The 21,874-nt window shown below is 36.2% G+C and overlaps 1 protein-coding gene across 6 annotated transcripts in view; it reads right to left on the reverse strand.

The window, feature by feature from the left end:
• Positions 1-21,874, reverse strand: part of PCDH9 (protocadherin 9) — a 688,564-nt gene that overhangs the window by 295,656 nt on the left and 371,034 nt on the right. The window lies entirely within an intron of this gene.

Below are 21,874 nucleotides of genomic sequence, written 5' to 3' on the forward strand. Positions count from 1 at the left end.
TGTCCTTATCTCAACCCATGAGTCTTTTATTATATTTTCTTTCCCCTGTCCAGCTGAGGAGGGGAGTGATAGAGCAGCTTTGGTGGGCACCTGGCATCTAGCCAGGGTCAACCCACCACAAAACTATACCTTAATTTGTGAGAAGATTCATTCAGTCTTGTCTTGGGGGCAGGGAGAAGGGAGAAATCTGATCTGAATTTTAAATAAAATTCTACGATAGTGAACTACCTATTCACACTAATTTTATTTCCATTTTGCATCTACCCATCGTTCTTGTGTTTACTAGAATAACAAAAGAAGCCATTAAACAAAACAAGATGGCAAATTTTGTAGCTGTTCTAACCGTATCAATTTTAAGCTCATATATGCTATGGTAAAACCATGTATCAGCTCCTACTGTGCAATGGCTGTTTTATACAGTTTGACTATGTGATGAAAGAAACTAGTTGACATGCACTTACCGTATTAAGCCCTGGCACCTGCATTGCAGACACTAATCAAAGTGCTCCTTCAGAGGGGTGAAAGAATCGCCATTTGTAACGCAATAATTAGGCTGGGTAGAAGGGCCTGAAAAGTAAATCAATCTCGTCTGCTCTCTAAATCTGACACCATTCTCTAGGCAGATTGTTAACATAATGAGACAGAAGCCTACAAGAGGTCCCATAAAAGACCTATGTCTTTTTTTTTCCCCATCTTTCTTTATACTTACAATGTTACTAAGAGCATAATTACAGAAAATCCTACCCTAAGTCACTGGCATAAAAGCAGCTATTTCTAAGAAGCTCATCAAAAATAAGTTGGCAGAACAGACGGGCTATATAACACAGCAGCAGGCTGACTCTATTTGCCCAACTGGATGAAGATTATTTTAACCTATTCCCTACTAAAATTATCATGATAATGTCTGACAGGGAAAAGTAATAAGTTCCTATAACATGGCAAGAAAATAATTTTGGCGAATTAATCTGATTCTCTGCTCACACTGGGCAAATGAAGAATAATTCCACTGAAATCAATATTATTATTACAATTGTGTGAGAAGAGAAGCACGTCCAATGTGATTACTGTGACTTTTAAAAAGGAAACCAGTAACAGAATAGCAACATTAATGGTAAAGTTTTTAAACAGACAACTTTTTCTTGTACAATCTTTCAAATTGCAAGAGCATAATCTGATTTAATAGCCAAAAATAAGCAATTCCATTTTCCTTGGTAAGACAGTTGCACCACAGTTGATGCTTTGTAATACCAAAAGCTTAGGAGTCTTTGTTACAGAAAATCCCTTGTGGATGTTGTACATACTTATGTCAAAAATCACATAAAAACATATAAGAAAATATAAAAATAAAAATAATCTATGCTGCAAGTGGTGGAATGCAGTAAGCAGATATTTGTGTAAAGCAACAAAGTGAACGGGATTAATCTTTCTTCTTTCATAGTCAAATACACATTAGTCATTATTTTCCCTTATTTGCCATAATTTCATTTAATCACTCCCATTTACATGTTGTAACTGTGTAGCCCGGTAATACAGTATTGTCACTGATAGTAACAGGCGTAAGCTTTGCACTAAATCCGCAAGGCTTCTGGACTGTGGCTTGTCAGGCGCACTCTGTCTGAGCATTCCTGGACCTGCAGCTTTGTTTTACTTAGTTGAGTTGTGACAGCAGTTTCTCTAATTGGCCAGGTGACTATGGCTAATCTGTATTACTTTTGTGTGCCTGTGTATGGTAGAACCATATTTTTGCATAGATAGCAGTAACAAGCAATTATACATGGAACGAGATATTTATGACTCTGACATGATGATGTAGATAATTACTGGCCTAGTACGATAGCAGCAGCCTTGAGAAGTGGGGACGCAGCATGTGGCACAGAGGACTTCTAAGTATAACTTCTAAGGCATATTCAGTTAAATGACATGGTTTCCAGTGGTTTTGTTTTTTTCAGCTGTACATCATACTGGTTCTTTCAAATATCCTTAAAATTCAGGATACTCTATGTGACCAACAAAGACCAATAAAGACCACTCAATAATTACAAAATTTTTAAAATGTATATTTCATACATATTTCCTATGTACCTACATTCTCTCAACACTTTGATACAATTTGTCTCACTTTATATGTCTAGAAGTTGTGTTTCAATGCAAGCTAGCCAGCTTGTCTTCTTTTGCAGGTATGTCCAGAGCATGATTCCTGTGATCTATCTGACAGACGTTAAAATGAGATGAACCATGTTTGGTAGGCACCTACTTCTTTACATGGATTGGGTCATTTGGCTCACGTTTGGATGTCTAAATTCAGGTAAGGAAACTTAGTAAGAAAGTAAGAAAGGAACAGTGTAAACGTGTCAGATTTTCTGCAATCTTTTTTGAAAGTTTATTTGTACACAGGATGTGTAAAACTTAAACTTTGCAATCAAAATCTCGCACAGACTGCCTGCTGTGTCTGAATCCCATTGTTCAATGAAGATTTTCAAAACAATCTCTTATCCCGTTTCTGTTCCTTTTACAATATTATACCTTCACATTCTACACTGTTTCGTTGCGTTCGTTTTTTTTAATTCAGAAACTCTGCCTTGCAAACTGTAAATACCAAACAGAGAGGAAAACATCTACTGCCGAAATGGCTGCACAGCACATGAAAGCTATTAACAGCACACAGAAGCTGTATACAGTCATTCAATATGACAGGAAAAATTGAATTGAAAACTAACTTCAGTCTGAAACCTGGATAAACAGTGTTTGGCTAGGACAACACAGATTCAGTGCTGTAAAACAACAGATTTGACTATGTTAGATCAAGTTTTTAGAACTATACTTCACAGAAAAGACAACAAAGTTTCTCTGTTCCAACGCCATTACGAATGCTCAGCATCACTTTATCTAGAAGAGCAACACATAAAGAATTGCTCGTATACTATTTATAAGATTTATCAGATTTATCAGAACACACTGTTTTAATTGCATTAAATAATAGCAGATTTGACTGTGTTAGTTATTTTACTATTTATTTACTGGTCAAAATGGAGATAATGTAGGGGGATTTTGGATGGAAGGGAAAGTTATCTTTTTTCTAAAAAGTTGAATTTTGCAATGGACATTCTACATTTTTAGAAAACCATGTCTGTATCATGTAATATTACACAGTATTTAAAATTATGTTTTAAAATATTTAGTATATATTTTTCAGGTTTTAGTAATTTGTTCATGGCTTTCGTGTTGAAAAGAATGTTTTGGGTTTTTTTTCTCAGATGAAATAAATGAAAAAAAATAGCCTTTTTATTGACAGACTGATGTATAAACATGTTGCTGATTTTTGCATAAAAAGAATATATCAAATAATTGTCTTAATTTTTCTAGGTGGCTATAACCTTCACTATATCATACAGCTGTATTTCAGTAAGACAGAACCCAAGTCTCAAATTGTATGTCACAAGCACAACGGTCAAGAAAACCAGACCTTTTCTATTGCTGTTTTTCTGTAAGCTTCCAAATATATACATACAAATTTGTACATATATGTGTGTGTATATATATACACACACAGAACATTCATGTTTTATTGAATACTTCAAATGAATGCAAGTTTGCAAGTTGTGCTGATCTTGTGTTTTCATAAGATAATATGCAGAAAGTAAGTGCAAAGTGATCACCATAAACAATGTTTTGCCTTTTGTAAAAACCCTTAGCTGAATTATCAGGGAAAACAATATTTCAAGTTTATTTCTTAAAGAAGGAAACTAAAATCATTTCAATGAAAACAACACGAACATGAAAAGACTACAAAGAAAACGGCAATCACTACTCATCGTATCCTAGAGGAGAACATGCCTCTCCTTTCTGGATGGCTGGCAGATAAGAATCTAAGCAGGCCAAGAGGAGTTAAAATCCCTTTAGAATTTTAGAAAATATAATTAAGGTAAAAATCTCTTCCTCAACGCTGCTGCAAAGCTCTTATCTGCAGTCCTGATCTTTATTGCATGTTTTGTGCTCCTTTGTGTACTGCCTGAGAACAGTTTATGCAACATATGCAAAACACAAGAGAAGAACCCCAACTGCTGCCATGAGTTCACATGGACCCAGCACCAGACTGGCTGAACACTGGCATCTAACCAGAGCAATCTCAACACTTCTCAGGATATCAGGTGAAATTTAATTTTTACTGCCTTTAGTATGACAAACATTTTGCTCATCCTGCAACAGGGGTAGGGGCAAACCTGTAGGAGAAAGCCAGAAGGAAAACAGCTCTGGCTTGCTGCCACCACGAAGAGTGAGAGTAGTGAAAACTGCTGGTACCTGAAGCCTGTCATCAAGCACACACACCCTCAGATGTGCACACAAGACCTCTTTTGGGAGCAGCTACAGCCAGGCTGGTTTCCGAAGTCTTACGTTTCCAAAAATAGTACAGCTAAGGGCATTTTGCTGTTCCCCTCCTTTCACACTTGCAGTTTTGGAGAGCAACAGGAGCAGGAGTGGTTTATAGTAAAAGGTTTTTTTACTCTGATTTTGTCCTTAACTGCACTTCCAAGGAGGTTCAGACAGAGATTTAAGAAAAGAAATCAACTGTGTGTATTCTCACAGCTTAAAAGAGAAAGTTGCATATCTTTCTGACAATCCTGATTCAGTATCTTCGTTTTTTCCCAGATAAATCGAGAGGACTGATGCTACAAAAGTTGACTAAAAACATTAATGATGAGATGTGTCCATTTTAATTGCTTCAGACTAGCAATTTCCCCTGTAGCTTGAAAGTCTTTGAGAGCGCAAAAAAATTCAGTTAGAGGCCAAATTCTGTCTCTTGACTGCAAACTGTTAATATAGAATAACTTCTCTGACAGTAGCCCAGTTATTCATGATTTATGTAACTAACTGCAAATAGGATGTTGACAATTTCTTTCAATTAAGCTGGAAAAAAAAAAGAAGTCCTATCTAATACTGTGCAAGGCCAAGTCCAATTAAAAAAACAGAACTTGTTCTACACAGCAAAAGCTTTTGTACTGCTTTTTTTTAGTTTTCCAATTGAAAACATGTCCCTGAAGAAATACGGACCCTGGAAAACGTGACCCTGAATACAGATGTGTCTTATTTTGGGGTCATGCTTTGAATAGTAGTTCTTGGTTATTCACAGGCCGAGTGGCTCTGTAGTTAGTTCAACAAACTATAAATAGGCTGTTCTCAATGGCATTTTGAGATTTAAAAAAGTGACAAGAGTGCATTGGAGCCTACCAAAAATTGCAAGGCCTTCATAATAGTTCAACAGCCTAAAACATTCTGGATCTACCAGGCTGAAGACTGCATTTAACTAAGTATTATATGCAGGTATTAGTTATAATCTTCCCAAAAGTTTTGTGTGACAGCCTCAGCTCCCAATTTTGACAAAAGGACCAGGACAGGTATGTTAGATGCTCTTATTCCTACTGACTCTTACTGACATGTTATTAATGTCTCATTTGTGATTTTTGTGGAGAGCCAACCTAATTTAAAAAGGTGTGGCAATCTGAGATATACTATAATCTGCTAAGGTTGTGTTAGCTAAAGGCTGGTAAGCTTAGAGGAGCCAACAGAAAGGGTCTGCTACCTGTATTTATGTTTTGTAGCTCGGAGCTCACCTCCAAAGAATAAGAGGGAAAGACAAAATATTAAGACAAGAACTGTGTGTTATCACAGATGTATTTTTACTGGATAAAAAGCAGACCTTCAGACTACAGCCCCGATGCATTACTTGCCTAACCGGCATGGGCCTAGTTATCACTGACTTTTGTTGAAGCTGCAGAACTTCATGAAATTTGTCACCTTGGAGATGAATCCCTCACTTTTACATGCTAATATGCTCCCTTAAGTTTTCCCTGTGCTCTGTTCTAGTTTTCAGTGAAACCTTTTATCAGAGCCATTGTTTTTAACAGATGAAACAAAGAGACCATCAAGGCAAAAACTGACCTTCAACAGAAATTTAATTAAGGGAGAAGCAGCTAATAAATTTGAAAACCTTCTAATTGCAAATTAACCCCTGACTCACCCACCTGATTATCAGTTTAGCTTTGATACTACTTAATTCTGTCCACACTTGTAAAGAAGAAATACCCATCACTCTTCCCAGCCAGCATTTGTTTCAATCTGAGAATACAACAGGAAGACTATGGGTCCAGTTACTAAACAGCGATAATAAACCCACCTTAATTGCTTCAATTAGATCATCCACAGGGAATCACTTTACACAACCTATAGGGATTAACAGGCTCTTCATGAAACACTACAAACAATTACACAGGGATGAACAACCATCAAGAGCTGGTGGAGGAACAGAAGTTGCTATCTATAGACAGTTTTCTCAATTACTCTCTGTGCTCATCTGTGGGGAGGAATTATTCTTCACCCAAATACAAATACCTAGCCAGGACAAGTCTGATGCAGATTTCTGTAAAGACTATATACTGGACATCTCTGAGGATCACACTAATATTAAGCCCAAAAGAAAATGTAGTCTCATCATACTGGATGTGTCACAAGAGCAGGTGTTTAGTATTTTGACATCGGCTTTGTTCAGCCTACGTGCCTTGCCCTTTTCAAATTGTCGTCTCCTTGTCTTTTTTGAGAGGTGTTTATTTGGCATAGCAAGAGAGTCAAACAGTGTAAGTACAGAAAACCAAAGAGATTAATGTTCATAGAAAGCAAATACAGTGGAAGTATTTCTTTTAATGGATAAATATTTAAATTGTTTTAAACTTTATTTGATCATTTTTGTGAACATGATATTTTTAAGTCACTTCTATTGGCAATGAAACTTCAGAAGATGAGAAATAAAAGAGTAAACAGTGCTTCCTATGTGGCAATTTATATATGTGGTTAGACACATGCACATGAACTTAATATACACACACATTGTAAGTATCAAAGAATACGCACATACACAGGAGGACGGGATGGAAAAATGTGTGTTAAAATTACAAATACCCTAGGGATAACAAACTAATTGTAGAATTATGCTCTGGGCACCACATCCAAGTGGGAAGGAGGCAATCTCCTGAATACAGAAAACTCTGCCTTACAGCTAAAACTCTGGCATCTGCCTGCTCTAGAGAGACCATGCAGGACTCCACATGCTTCAGTGAAACTAAGCTTGTAGACTGAAACTTGCCCCCCAACTAAATTTATGGTGGTTGGGTTGAGAAGTCGATTATAATTCCACAAAATGACAAAGTAGAAGCAGTCTTGTCACAACTTAAGAGGTCACAGTACATTCTGGGATGTGATCAGAAGTGAGACAGAATATTTTAGCCATAAGAAAATCCCCAGGGCTTTTTAATTTTGCCATAAGCCTGGATGAGCTGGTTGATTATAGCATTTGACAACTTACATCCCGTTTCAGGAAAAGAAAGCTTATTCTGAAGCAACGGATTGGTGACTAAAACCTTCTAAGAAGTTCTGGTTGCAAACGATACAATTGCTCTTTAACTGCATCTCGGTCACAAGCACTTAACTTAGCATATAAAGTAGCTTTGGGTTCTTTTTCTTCCACCTTTTTCTGCTACATGAGACCCTTACTACATGTCACTTACACTGTACTTCCCTGACAAGCTGAAGCTGCAAACAAACAAAATCCCCACTATCTTCCTTTCCTTTCCTAACCAATATTTAATGAAGTAGGAAAATAGCACAAAATGTCTCTCTGATAACATGCCCCTTTTACCACGGGCTGGAAATAAAAATGTCTAAGAAGTTAAATAACATTTAACCTGAAATGTCTTATATGGCCACTTGACAAAGACATTTTTCCCAACGGGTAAACACCGTCTTTTCATTTATCGGTAAGAAAGGAAATGGGCCAAATGAATGAACACCTGCACTCGGTCCTTGAATCAGTATACTTGAATAACCCAAATTATCTGCTAGCTCTCCAGAGGCACAGAGGAAAGTTCTAAAAGTGTTAGGCTGGGTTGGGTTGGCGGCAAGGAATGTTTCTGATCATTTCCAAATGATGAGTGACATCCTAAAGAAAGAAGTATAGAAAGTAGGAAATGATTGCCTGAGAAAAGTAGAATAAAACCAGCACCTGCTTTACAGTCAGACAGACATTACAAAGGACGGATAATGCTTCTAAGACTAATAACATTCCTAGCACTCAAATTGGGGAGAAGAAGAGTTTTATCTACTATATGAGCAGTCTTACTAGTATATATCTTTTGCTCTTCCGACAAGCCTTCACTCCCTCTGTCATACCACACTACTTAATTTGCAGCTATTGCCAATTCAGTGTTTCATCTAAGCAAAGTTGGCAGAATTTCTACAGGAATGTAATGTTCACATTGCACAAAAAAATGATGATTCATGTTATTCCACGGTGCAACTGAGATTGAATTTGATGCCCTTTTTTGAATCCTTGTTCTCTGGAGGTTGATATGGAGAAGTAGGAAGCGTTTTGAACTTAAGAACTACTCCTTTCAATGGCAGCGACTTTGCTGTGCGGCCTACATTTTCTACATTCAGGGTTGATTAAAATATCATGTTGCTTTATTTCAGATTTTTATTCTCAAAATTTGTTTCTAATGCCAAGAGCATTAGGAAAGGAACTTTTCAGTACTTCAGAAGAAATATACTACAATAAATAAATCTAAGACTTAAGAAAATATTCCATATTATTTAGTGTATTTTATTAAAAGTATAAAACTTCTTTTCTTGTACAGCAGCATTCAGTTTTTCTCAGTGGTGTTTTCCATTGATGGTGTTTCTTGCGTTTGGAGTTTTGGGGCTTTTTTTAATTCATTATTATTAAACAATGGTTCTGGTTTTATTTTAATTTTTTATTATTTTTGGGTACGTAACAAAATTAGATTCACTGCATTAGCTTGACTCTCTGAAGAATGTCTGATATTGTTTCAACTTAAACAAAAAAATTTGAAAAGAAAAAAAACCCATGAGACAACATGACAAGAATGCCTTCTTTGCCATGTACAAAATTACGCTCTTGGTGTGAAACAGACACATGTTCTCCATCTGCAAAGACAAGTGCCTTTGCCATGCCCTTCACTACATGAAGGTTTTACAAAGCTATATCCACTGCTTGTTTGTATCCTCTTCAACTGCATGAAAGATTAAAGCAAATAAAATTTGTATATTTAAGGGGTAACGTACTATCATCAAAGGGAAAATGTTACTAAGGAAATGGAAAAACCTTTCCAGAAAAAATGCTGAACATATAGAAGGAATAGTAGTTTAAGTAAGTAATTTAGCTAGGGATGCTCAGAGCTAGAAATGTGATGGAATGAATTAATATTCCAAAACTACAGGAGGGAGAGGCATATCCATTCTCTTCCAAGAAAAAAAGCAAATCTAACTTTTTATTGAAAATATACAAAAGAAGTGTTGAGATTTTTTTTGGTAGCAAAGACTTTGGCAACTGTTCAGAAATGTTTTGGGGGGTATCAAAAATTATTTGTTAAAAGCTAACACTGTGGTGGTTATGTGCAGACCTACAGCAGCATGTGGTACCTGCCACAAACTGCTTACAGCGTACGGACAGGATTGTGACATTTGCTGAGCATTTACACAGAGGAATAATGGAGCATAAGGTTAGGTTGCTCTCATGCTGAGACCACTGCCCATCATGCTGACCAATACTGTCTCATGGCTCCTTTCTGATCCCCCATGGCCTGGACATATTTATTATCTCTCATCTTAGACTGTGCAGAGACATTTTAAATGAGTCACAGTGGCAGGTGGCCCTTATTAATACCTCTTAGGATGTGAAAGCTGCTAGAATGCTTAACCAGAGAGAAGAAACCAGAAGGTGGGACAGGGAAAGGTCCTGTGAGGAAACACATGAAAACAATTAAATTTGGAAGATAAATATGTTTTGGTGTCATTTGAGTTAACAACAAAAGTATAGTCCAAGAAAAGGACAACTTTGGGTAATAATAGCTCAATATATCTTCTGTTCAGAACAGGGTGGGGATTTATAACATTTTGTACTATCCTTGTAAATAGGTAACAAAAATCACAGATGACCTTATTGTAACAGAGGATGAAATTATTATAAAGAAAGTTAAAACTATGGACAACAACGAGTTCCATTTGACAACTACAGCTGGAGTAAAATAATTCTAAACATTGATATATAATGGAAGCTGAAAACTTTATTAGCACTGGTGTTGAAAAATACTTTCCAACAGAGGCAAATTGGCTGTGTGTTTTCCAGTGCAAGCTTAGACTCCAGTAACAAAAGCACCATGGAATAAAAAGAAAATATTCTCTTTTCTATTCTAGCTTACTGCAACCATAGCTCAATTATATGTTCATCATCCTTTTCTTGAAAGGAAGTTCAGACAACAGCAACAGACATGCCAGTAGGAGAGGTGCATATAGTCTATATCGAATTTAAAACCACTAAAGCAAAAGGAGTAGAGAAATTATTATGGAAATGCAGCATGCTGTAGAAATAATAGGTAAATACTATTCAAGAAAAATAATACCAAGAAATTAATCACTGGCATTAACTTGTTTCTGGATCAGTCTTACAAGATTAGTGTAAGAACTTAACTACTTTTAGCAAAGCATCAGAACATACACAATAAGTGGCAGCAGGAGGTGGTGTGAGTGATACACTTAATTTTTTCCATTTGCAAATGTCTGATTACTCTGATTGGCCCTACACTATTCAGTATCCAGTATTAAACACACATCAAAAAAATAATTTAAAAAAAAGCCCACACTGGTTAAACATGGGCACTCTTAGAGTGCCCAAATTAACCAGTTAACCAAATGAGTTTTGTTTTTAAGAAAACATGCCGATTTGTGTTTGAAAGTTCTACAAATGATGTTTATGGAATCTCTATTTTTTGCCACTGACTGACTTAAAAATCAATTGATACACAAAACTATGAATACAAATGTCTAAAAATATGAATGTACACATGCACACACATATAGTCTCATGTACCCATGAAAGTGGAATGTGTCAACATCTGTATTGGGTCTAGCTGAGATGGAGTTAATTTTCCCCACAGCAGCCCTCATAGTACTGTGCTCTGTATTGGTAGCTAGAAAGGTGTTGATAACACACCAGTGTTTTGGCTACTGCTGAGCAGTGCTCACACAGCATCAAGGCTGTCTCTCCAACATTGCCCCCCCACCAGTAGGCTGGGGGTGGGCAAGATCTTGGGAGGGGACATAGCCAGGACAGCTGACCCAAACTGACCAAAGGGATATTCCATACCATATGACGTCTGCTCAGTATAAAAGCTAGGGGGAGGAGGAGGAAGTGGGGGGCATTCGTTTGTTTACGTTTGTCTTCCGGAGCAACCGCTACGCGTACTGAAGCCCTGCTTCCCGGGAAGTGGCCGAACATTGCCTGCTGATGGGAAGCAGAGAATAAAATCTTTTGTTTTCCTTTGCTTCCACGCGCGACCTTTGCTTCTGCTTTATTAAACTGTCCTTATCTCGACCTACGAGCCTTTTGTTTTATTTTCTTCCCTTGTCCAGTTGAGGAGGGGGAGTGATAGAGCGGCTTTGGTGGGCACCTGGCATCCGGCCAGGGTCAACCCACTACAACATCAGAGGGAAATGTGTTTCGGATGTCATTTTCAGAGGATAGAACATCATAAAACACTTTAAAAAAAAGTATCTCCAAATTCATAGAGTGCTACAGTAAGTCATAGATTTTAGGTGATCTAATTAAAATTAACTTATTTTAGTCACTGGAGTGGTCACTTACACCATCCAGTTTTAAGAACAGCTTAAGTTTTAAGGACAGTTTTACTGTACAAAATTAATGCTTGATTGCCAATTGCTGTTGCTGCGACATATAGAGGTATACAAAGAATTACTTTTTTATGTATTTATGAAACATACAAATATATTTATAAAATATATAAATATATACAGAGAAAGAATGACATATAACATTTGGCTCTACTTATTGGAAGTACTTACTAAAACCACTTTTGGAATGTGTTTACATTTCTTTTTATATTAATAGGTACATCACCTTTATATGTGCAAGGCAATGTTGCTGCATAAGAGAGGATGAAGTTCTGGGCCCAGAGAAAGCAATTACAGTTCTGCTACAACAACAAGGAAATTAAAAACAATAGAAAGCACAGCTAATTCTCATCTTTGAAGGAACTCAGCACCAAAATACTTGTCATACACTGACACTTTGATGCTCCTCACTCCTCAAGCTGAGTCACCAGATCTTCTCTGTCCTTAACTCTTATATTGTTCTATACAGTTCTTAAGGGGAAAAAAACAAACAAATATCACACTTAGTCTTGAATTAGAGTTCTATTGTGTACCAGTTTGGGTTATTATACATTAAAACAAGGAAGCCAAACAATATTTGGTATGCTGTTATCTTCTAGAGAGGAAGTAGATCTTCACATGCTTTCAGCTCTAAAAATTTGTCTAAACAAGGAGTACAAATATGAGATTAAGTACCTAAAATCAGAAAGGAAACCAGAGTCCTCAATACAGCATACCTGGTGAAAGAACTCAAATGAGATCAACCATAAAAATACAATAAGGGTTTGTGGGAGTTCCCTAAAAGCTAAATAGGATTCATGGGGAAATTTTCAACTTCTTGGGGTTTTCAAGAGAAAAGGCATCTGGAGGCCTCATCTATTAATCCAAACATAATACGGTGATATTTAAAACTGTTATTTCAAATAAATGTACTATTCAAATAAAGCATACAAGTCCTTTCTACTGTCAGCAATTATGGAAATCTGGATACACAAATAATCAAAACCATAATCAATTTTTCATCAACGTAATACTATTTTACTCGAAATGTGTTTAAAAATCTTTAGAGGTCTCTTATGTGTGCTTCTGGTTTGAAATGTCTGAAGTTACTACAGAAAGTTGACTGCAATATTTGTTGTTATTGATTATTTCAGGAGTTGGAATAGGCACTTAACCTCTGCTTGTGAACAGCTAGATACATGTGAGATTTGAACCAAACTACCAAAGCAACAGCTTTATTTTATCTTTATACCTGTTTCTTAGCTCCCACTTTTCATGATCCCTTTCCAGCTCATGAAACAACTATTTTTTTCATTATAATCTCCTTCATGGGTTACAGAACAGGAGCCATGATAAAAAAACTCTCACTTATGAATTGGAATTTTATTGTTTAACCAACTATAGTTCTGAAGTATTAAAGCAGGAATAAAACTTGAGCTGTCCTAAATGGAAATCCAGAACTAATTTTAACTTCAGACTGGTCTGGTCCTTCTTATTTCTCAGTGTCTTACTTATTTTTCATTCCTATTCCATGTCCATCCTCCAAAAGCAATTGCTGTGGTTTTAGATTATTAGTAAAGTAATTCAAGAAAATGTTATCATGCTGATTAGCTAGAGTAAATGCTGGCTGGTTTCAGTCTAAAAGTTATTTTTGATCTGGGGTTCAGATCCCAATAACTGTCTAGAAAATAGGCTGGCATGCAGATTAAAAAAAAAAAAGCTGGCCTCTGCTCACCCTTAGTTTAAATTAATACTTTTTTCAGTGTAGAGAACATTTGCTTTGTTCTTCCTGAGGTTAGTTCCTGTCTTGCTTTAAATCACTGCTGGAGTATATCTGCCAAATAGGCTGCACTTGGCAAGTCAGTCATGCATTCCTACAGAATGGAGAAAATGTACCACGTGCCGTCTCTTCCCCCTTTCCAAACCTACCACCCTTTCGCAGGCTATTGTGAGCTAACTTATGCATTTTCTGACCTTTATCCACTCGAGTCTCATATTTCGGTCTTAAGCAATGAAATCCAGCACTCATTTATTATACAATTTAAGCAACAGAAATGTTGCATATGAGACTGCAAGAAGAAATGGGAATGAAACTCCACTTGTAATATATCAAATGCAAGCATTATCCAGTTTTCTAAAGTCTGTTGTTTTTATTTTTATAAATGCAATGCATCATGTTTTATTGTAATGCTCACTAGTGTACTACTAGCTCTTATTCCGTCATTTAGTTTAAACTAAGAGGTTTATCAAAGTGCTGTTGACTCCACACTAATGAACATTTAACCTTTAACTAAAGTGGTTTTAGAGACACAGCTCTCAGGCTCACTTCCCTGAGATAACTCAAACACAGTTATTGTTACTTTTGTTGTTATGTCAACAATATCAGATGGTTAGGGGAAAAGAAAAATCATAGTTCATTCTATTCCTGTCATTGTTAGCAAAAGCCAAAAAACACTGGAATAGAAAACATCTAAGCAGAGCCTTTAAAAATACCCAGGTTTGTCCTCCTAGGCTTCCTGGATAGTCAGTAATGACAGGTAGGTATCTTGATAAATCAATTCAGATCTCAGTCACACTCTGACCACTGAAACTTGGAGCACCTGCGCTTGTGTTTCAGCTGTCTCAGTTAAGTGCCTCATATTAAGTGACATGAATCTGGGCCCCAAGTGTCCTCTTTCTGTTATGTGAGTGGACTAGCTCACACCTTCTTAAAACGCTGTGCATGTGTATGGATTACTTACTTAGCCATTATACTTATTCAGGAGATAATATACTAGCTACGTGCAAGAAGAAATAAAAGCTTCCCACAGAGAATTCTTCTATGCACAATGTTATTTAAATCTATCGCTACTTCTTGTATACCAGGGGAAATATTTTCTCAATATTAATGGAAGAGAACACTTCTCTTTTTGTTTCTGAAGATCAAGCATGATTTTAGAAAGGTTAGCCAGGAAAGGGAAAATACCTTGACTGTTTTCCGTGTCTCACTCTATTGTTTTTTCAATTCATCTGACTGTCCATCTGAAATAACTTGCACAAACGATGAAGAAAAAAACTCTCCACAAAACTTGGAGAATAATCTGCATTTAAATACAATTTATACTTTACAAGGACTATGTTTGGTCGTTGCCTTAATTACATAGTCTTGCAACATGGAGATATTTTAAGATTTAGACAAAGGTTTCCTATACCGTCAACAATTAAAACCATTTCTAAGATGTTATCACTAATGATGTTAATACCAGGTTTAATCGTGTTATTACTTTCATCATAATCTTGACCAAGTCAGTTGGGAAAAGACTTGTGCTTTTAAGATGTACAATTATAAATGTCAACTGCACACAAGTCACCTGCCTTAAATACACATGATTAGTCTAGCCTTTCTTTCAGAGGGACAGGCAAGGGCAAGGAGATTTCTTTTCTTTTGTTTTTGAGATGAATAACAGAGAGTGGCTTCTTCTTCGACTATTAGATTCACAAACAATCCTTTTATAACATGAAGCGTAAGAAAAAGAAAAAAAATTACCCTGTAATACAGTAACACAATCTTATGAAACGTGCAAACTGAAAATTTCTTTCTGTAAAAGATAACAGTTAAGAGGGCTACAATTAATTGTTAAACCGCAGTCAGGTTAACAAATGTAAATTATGCCATTTCCCCCATTTATGCAGTCATAGTACTACTGTTCTTTTTTTCTTTTTTTTTTTTTTTTCTGGGAGGGGGAATATGTTCATTGCAGCTATTTTTACATAGTCTTTCAATGAGACTGAGGGACTCTATAATTTCTTACAAATATGATCAGGCAAATATAGATGTTGTTCTATATATTGGTTAATATACGGTTCTATGTAGTGGTCACAGAACTTGCAATTACAAATACTCATTGACTATTACTGAAACAGCAATTACTTCAACATTTTTTCCAGCAATGGAGTGAAAAATTACTTACAGGGATCAGAGACTTTCATTCTTTGTATAAACAGAGGTAACTATCTAAAACAGAAAAAAACCCCACGTATGACTGCAAAACCTGAAGATCCTTTACAGCCTTCTCTCCCTCCTAAATTCACATCTTTTTGATGAAAGAGTAATTTTTTAGTCTGAGAATTCACCAGGACTGAATTCTAAATTCGTACTGCAAATGCACTGGGAAATGTGCACTGCCTTTGTTTCAACCTCACTCTCAAATCTTTTTTCATGCCAGGAAGTGTCTATTTGCTACTCCAAGGAAATCTCATGGAAATGTTCACTCAGAACTTTCCCAATATTTAAGTCAGTTATGCATGGCATTATTGTTTCTATGGACAGTTGTACTGGGTGTAAATGACAAGGTTTTGGTAGTGGGGGGCTGCCTTGTGCCAGGCACAGCCAGTTCGAGCTGCCTCCAAATGGACCCACCACAGGACATAGCTGAGCCCATCGGCCAAGCTGGTGGTGTCTTGGGGAAAACGTATTTAAGAAAGAGCAAAACACTGAACAAGAGAGTAGTGAAACTGTGAAAAACAGACCTATGAATACCAAGGTGAGAGAAGAAGGAGGGGGAGGATATGCGCCGTGTAGCGGAGCAGAGATTCCCCTGCAGCCAGTGGAAAAGCCCACAATGGAGCAGGTTTATCCTAAAGGAACTGCAGCCCATGAGAAGGACCCATGCTGGAGGAGAGGAAAAGTGTGAGGAGGAAGGAGCGTCAGAGAGGAGCTGTTAGGGACTGACCACAACCCCCCATTCTCCATTCTCCTGTGCTGCTTGGGGAGGTGGGGTGGAGGTGGGGAAAGGTAGAGGAGCCAAGAGTGAAGTTGAGCATGGGTAAAGGGGGAGGAAAGGTGTTGGTTTAATATTTGGTTTTGTTTCTTACTACCCGAATCTACTTTAATTGGCAAGAAATTAAATCTTCCCCAAGTCAGTAACTAGTGAGCAACCTCCCTGTCTTTATCTCAACCTATCAGCTTTCTCAAATGATTTTCTCCCCCTGTCCCACAGAGAGGAGTAGTGACTGAGCAGCTGAGTGGGAGTTTGTTCCATAGCCAAGGCTATCCCACCACAGCAGTGAAATTAAACATAGATGTATCACTCATATGACACTATAGCAATTCTTCTAAAATAAGACATGGTTTACGTCCTTGGCAATGTCTTTAATTTTGTTGTCTCACTTTTGCAGAACGAATCAAGTCTGTAAAATTTGTTTGTTTGTTTTATTTTTAACAATAAAACACACCTAAAGCTGTATGAGTGCAGGCAATTGAACACAAAATTAATTCCAGAAGGTTTAAGTATTGTACTTTGAGTTAATTTTTTTTCACAAATAGCTGCATTGGTACTGTACATAATAGGATCACGAAAAGGCCTGTGTATCCAAAAGCTGTTCCTTTTTACCAACTGTAACAGGTAGCCTAATATCACAAGCAAAAAGCAATATAACCTTGTATTACTCTTAATTAACAATTAATATGCAACAGCATATTACCTCTATGAAGTTTGTGTCTCAAGCTTTCCTTCACCTTCAAACTTGTGGTTTTTTTCAAGTTTTCCTTAGCAAAAACTATTAATACTTTCTATAGTGGTAAATATTTTTATCATGGCAGTATTCAAAGATCTATGTGGCAAAGGCACTCAAACCCATTACTTATACTTACTAATAGGGAAAATTGATATGAAAGATCTGAATACTTCTGTGACCAAATAAATCAGAAGACAGATATTCACAATGTAAGCATAGGATTTCCACGAATACTAGGTACAGATAAAACAAAACAAAACAAAAAATCAACAAAAAAACCCCAAGCAAACAACAACCCAAAAACCCCCAAAACACAACACGCACACACACAGATTGATAAGGAAGGAGAAAGCAAAATTTCCTTTGAAATTCTGAACATGAGATAAGCTGGCAAACTTCTTAGAGATACTTTAGGAAAGAAAGGAAAAAAAACTTTATGTCCCCTCCTTTAGGTATTCTTAAATATTTTTGTGAATTAGTCCTGTAACCCAACTGCGAAATGATACTGAGTTCTAATACCAAGTACTTGATAAGTATCTTAAGTATGAGATACTGTATATGCAGCAAGGGACATCTTAAGGCTAATTGCCAACAAAGCATTTCAGCCTTACCCATCTAAAATTAGTCACCTAAGCCTCATCTACATATACAGGCTCCCTTTTTATCCAGTCCAAAGACTTCTTCCAGACATTTCCCACCACTCTCAGACATCTGGTTTTGAAGGGTATTAATCACTTGGTGTCAATTTCTTTCCACTGACCATAAGAGACACTAGATGTCCAGTTTACAATTACAATTACTAGATGTCCAGTCAACAATTCTTAAACAACTGAGTTGGGTGAGATAATTCCTACCCAGGCTAATCAGAGGCAATCAATTTCTAGAGAAATAATATCTTCTCTTTGCCAGAGGGAAGCTAATGCAAGGTCAACTTTATAATGTATAGGGTTGGTTAGGTTTCTTTTTTCTTTGCTTTTGTTTGCTTTGCTTTCCTTTTACAACGTCCCCTTTATCTTTAATAACTTTTGATTTAAACCACATCACAAAACTAGTTCCACAGCCCTCCAAAGGAAAAAACACAGACTAAGCACCAACACAGAGTTTGGAAGGTTTACTAGGATTTTAAAAGCCAATCTTTGTAGAAAATTGTTAGCCTGCAGGCAGTGGTGCAAACTCTAAAACAAGCTACTTTGTAGTTTACCTTATTGGACTTCTATTTTTTTTGTTTTATTTGGAACTTTAGAGGGGATCTTCTGGTTAATGGGTACATTCTGAGACCGCGGGTTAGACTCATTCATTACTTCAACCAGGTTAACACCAGAGGGAATGCACTTCAACCAGAGTGGCATAAGTGGTGAAATGAAGAAATCTATTAATTTATTTTGTTGCAGAGTGGAAATAAGACTATTTTTAAATATAAACAGCATAAACACTGAACTTTGACATTGGAACTTAGAAAAAAGATCTCTCATTTAACAGACTACTGTATATTACCTCATTTCATAGGAGTAAAGAATAATTTCACAGCCCACCAAAGCAATGAGGAACTGCAGTGAAAATGTGAAAATTAGCAATAAAACACCAGGGTGTTCAGCTATAGTGTAAAATATCCTAATGAAATTTTCACCTTGTATCTTTGACCACCCAGGAAGTAGCTTTAATTAATACAAATTGAAGCCTCATGTAATGAGGGAAAAAGTATATATTTTGGAAAAGATACCGCACTGTGAAAATTTTCCTCCTGTTTGTTGCAGATTTTTATCATGTGTGACCATGAAAAAAGTTGTTTATAAAACAGTAACTCTGAAAAACCCTAATTAGAAAGCATGTACACTGAAAAGACATTTGTTTATGTATTAAATTCCACCATGTGAATCAAAAAAGTCTATCTTTTCAATGTAGCCTTCTCAAGAAGTGAGACTTGATCCTCTGTGGTGTTTTACCTTGAGTAATCATTTACACTCCTGCAAAGACAATGTAAATTACTGCTAAATCAGATTATCTTCTCAAATAAGACAGCAGTCAAATAAGGCAGCGACTGTTATCATAGCTCCTGTGAAGTCAATAGCACTGTGACAATTTGTGTGAGCAGAAGCTCTGCTCCTGAGACTACTTGAGCCACTTTGCACAGGTGTGCCTAACTTCGCAGAGCAAAGAAGAATCCACTGGTAATCAAACAGACTGAGACTGGCAAGTGCCAGAACGTCATGGAAAGGCTGCTCAGATGGAGAACTTCAACACATTTGACTACAGGGTGGTTTTGCAGAAGAGGGAATTGATATTTGTTCATGAAGGGCCCAACACTGTGTCAAGTTCTAGTATCAACATCTGCCCATCATGATACGCTGTTTCTCCAGGACCTACAGCTTTATACTGTCTTCAAGAGAGTTACCACAAAGGTGAATGGGAAGAGTTTAGTCCTGAATGATTTTTTTTTTTAATATAAAACTGCATTTTTCCAATGAAACAATGAAAAACTGGTTACTTATTTTTCTTCATGGGTCTCCAGATTGTGTATAAAATATATTAAACAATATAATTTAAAACAAATCAGGCTGAAATCTAGTTCATAAATGATACAGATCTTTTGATAGCAAGAGATTATATTTGTCTTTTCAGAAGAAAGAAAAAAGTATAATGTCCTTAACATTTATTTACTTTTCAAACTGAAGTATAAATAATTTAGTGCTGATGAGACTTCATTTGAACAACATGCAATTTTATAATCTGTTCCTAAGTAAACTGATTGTTAACTGTGTATTATGCTAAGGCAGGTCTTTTACATACTATATCTGCCATATCCGCTCTTTTTACCCCTTTGAGTTTCCTCTTATACTATTAAAGCTTTTACCAATTAAAATAAGTTTTTGGATTGGGTTTTGTGGTTTGTTTTTTTTTTTTAATAACCAGAAAATCCCTTTTTGGTTTTCCTGAGACTCCATCAAGTAATTTAGTCATAAATAAATTATGGCAAAATAAGGAAATGTAATAAAGACAGCTATAGATAGTGTCTAGATCAATATGAACATTACAATTTGCTTTCACAGTCTTTTTAACTCAAAGAAAACCCTTGCCACTAGCACAGAAAATCATTGAGCTTCCACTCCACCAACATCTTCTCATTAAGAAATTGTCACACAATGTGATGAGAAGAATTTTTTCAGAACTTCAAAGAAAAATCGTACAGCATCGTTCTGTCATGCTCATACATCTTAAGACAAAGTTTTTCACTTTAAAAACATAATGAGGCTTTAAATGTCATTATGATGAAGATGCAAGGGGGAAAATACAATAGAAGAGAAGCTTTTTATGCACTTCTTAATCAGGGAATTTTAATAATTATTTAGTTTTTTTTTTAAATCAAACTGTCCTTAAAACACTCTTTGTCACTCTATCTCAAACCACCTACTCTCTTTTAAGACATTTTCAGTCCAAGGTAGTGTATTCTCCTAAAACTGTTGTGAAAGACCTTCTCCAATATCTAGAAATAGAGGCCTCCACATTATCTAGTTGTTTTTTCTTTATCTCTGGAGTAAGTTAATTTCTAGCTCTTTCTATATCCTCAATAATGTACTTCCTCTCGACTTTTAAAATTATAAATTTCTCTTTTCCATACATCTTTGATCCTAAAAGGATGTGAAGCTCGCTAGTCACCAAAGGAAATCAGCATGTTTAAAACTGAGTATCTATTTAAATTACAAACAATATAAGAGGCTTACACAATTCACTTATATCAAACACGAGATGAAAACTTTCTAGTATTCCCCAGGCTTAGGATAATTATTTGTGTCTATTTGTAATTCTACAACTGCTTTGCACAAGTAACAGTTCTAAACACAATTTTGAGCTTTTTAGATTCCACAGAGGAGCCAAAGCCAACAGACAATATTCAGCTAAATACCCAGGCAAACCAAAAAAGCAACCAGACAATAAACTAAAATGAACTAGAGGTAGATAGCTCTTTTCCATAAACAGAAAGTTTTCTGAATTACAAGATGGTAAAAGACAACAATAATGTATATGAAATATGTAGTAGAGATTTTATTTTCCATGCTTTCGAAATGTCAGAACAACTCAGAAATGTAATCTACCAGGAATATAACCTGAACACTGGAAATAGGTGTGATGAGAAGAACAAATCCCTTTTAAAAATCAGCCACCTAATCCTGATCTGTCAACAGCTGACAGATTCATGCCAACTTCCAAGCATGTCCAGGACTCAATTTTGTTTATTTTGCCACGATCTATATCAAACAGTCAAGCTATTTTAAGGTATACTTTAGGATGGAAAAGCCTCAAATCTCATAGTCGTACTGACAGTTGGAGGCTGAGAGGGACAAATACTGTATGTGGGTTCATTCTAAAAAAAAATAAGGAGATTAACATTCAAAGTCCTTAGTGAGAAAACTGAGAAAACATCTCTGTTACTGTGTTTTCCTCATGTTTCCAGAGTTATATTACATTTGTCTGGAATGTTCCTAAACTTGTAAAATAAAAGAAATGGTGAAATTTCTTTTTGAGCAAAAGTAAAGTTAGGAAAAATGGCTGCTATATAAAAGTTTAAAAAAATGCTTGTTTTCTATACAAAAATACATAATCCCTACCACAGAGCATCCTTGATGAAAGTATTTTGTTGATTAATAAG

Source organism: Gymnogyps californianus, chromosome 1, assembly GCF_018139145.2.
Source record: "Gymnogyps californianus isolate 813 chromosome 1, ASM1813914v2, whole genome shotgun sequence".
Lineage (NCBI taxonomy): Eukaryota > Metazoa > Chordata > Aves > Accipitriformes > Cathartidae > Gymnogyps > Gymnogyps californianus.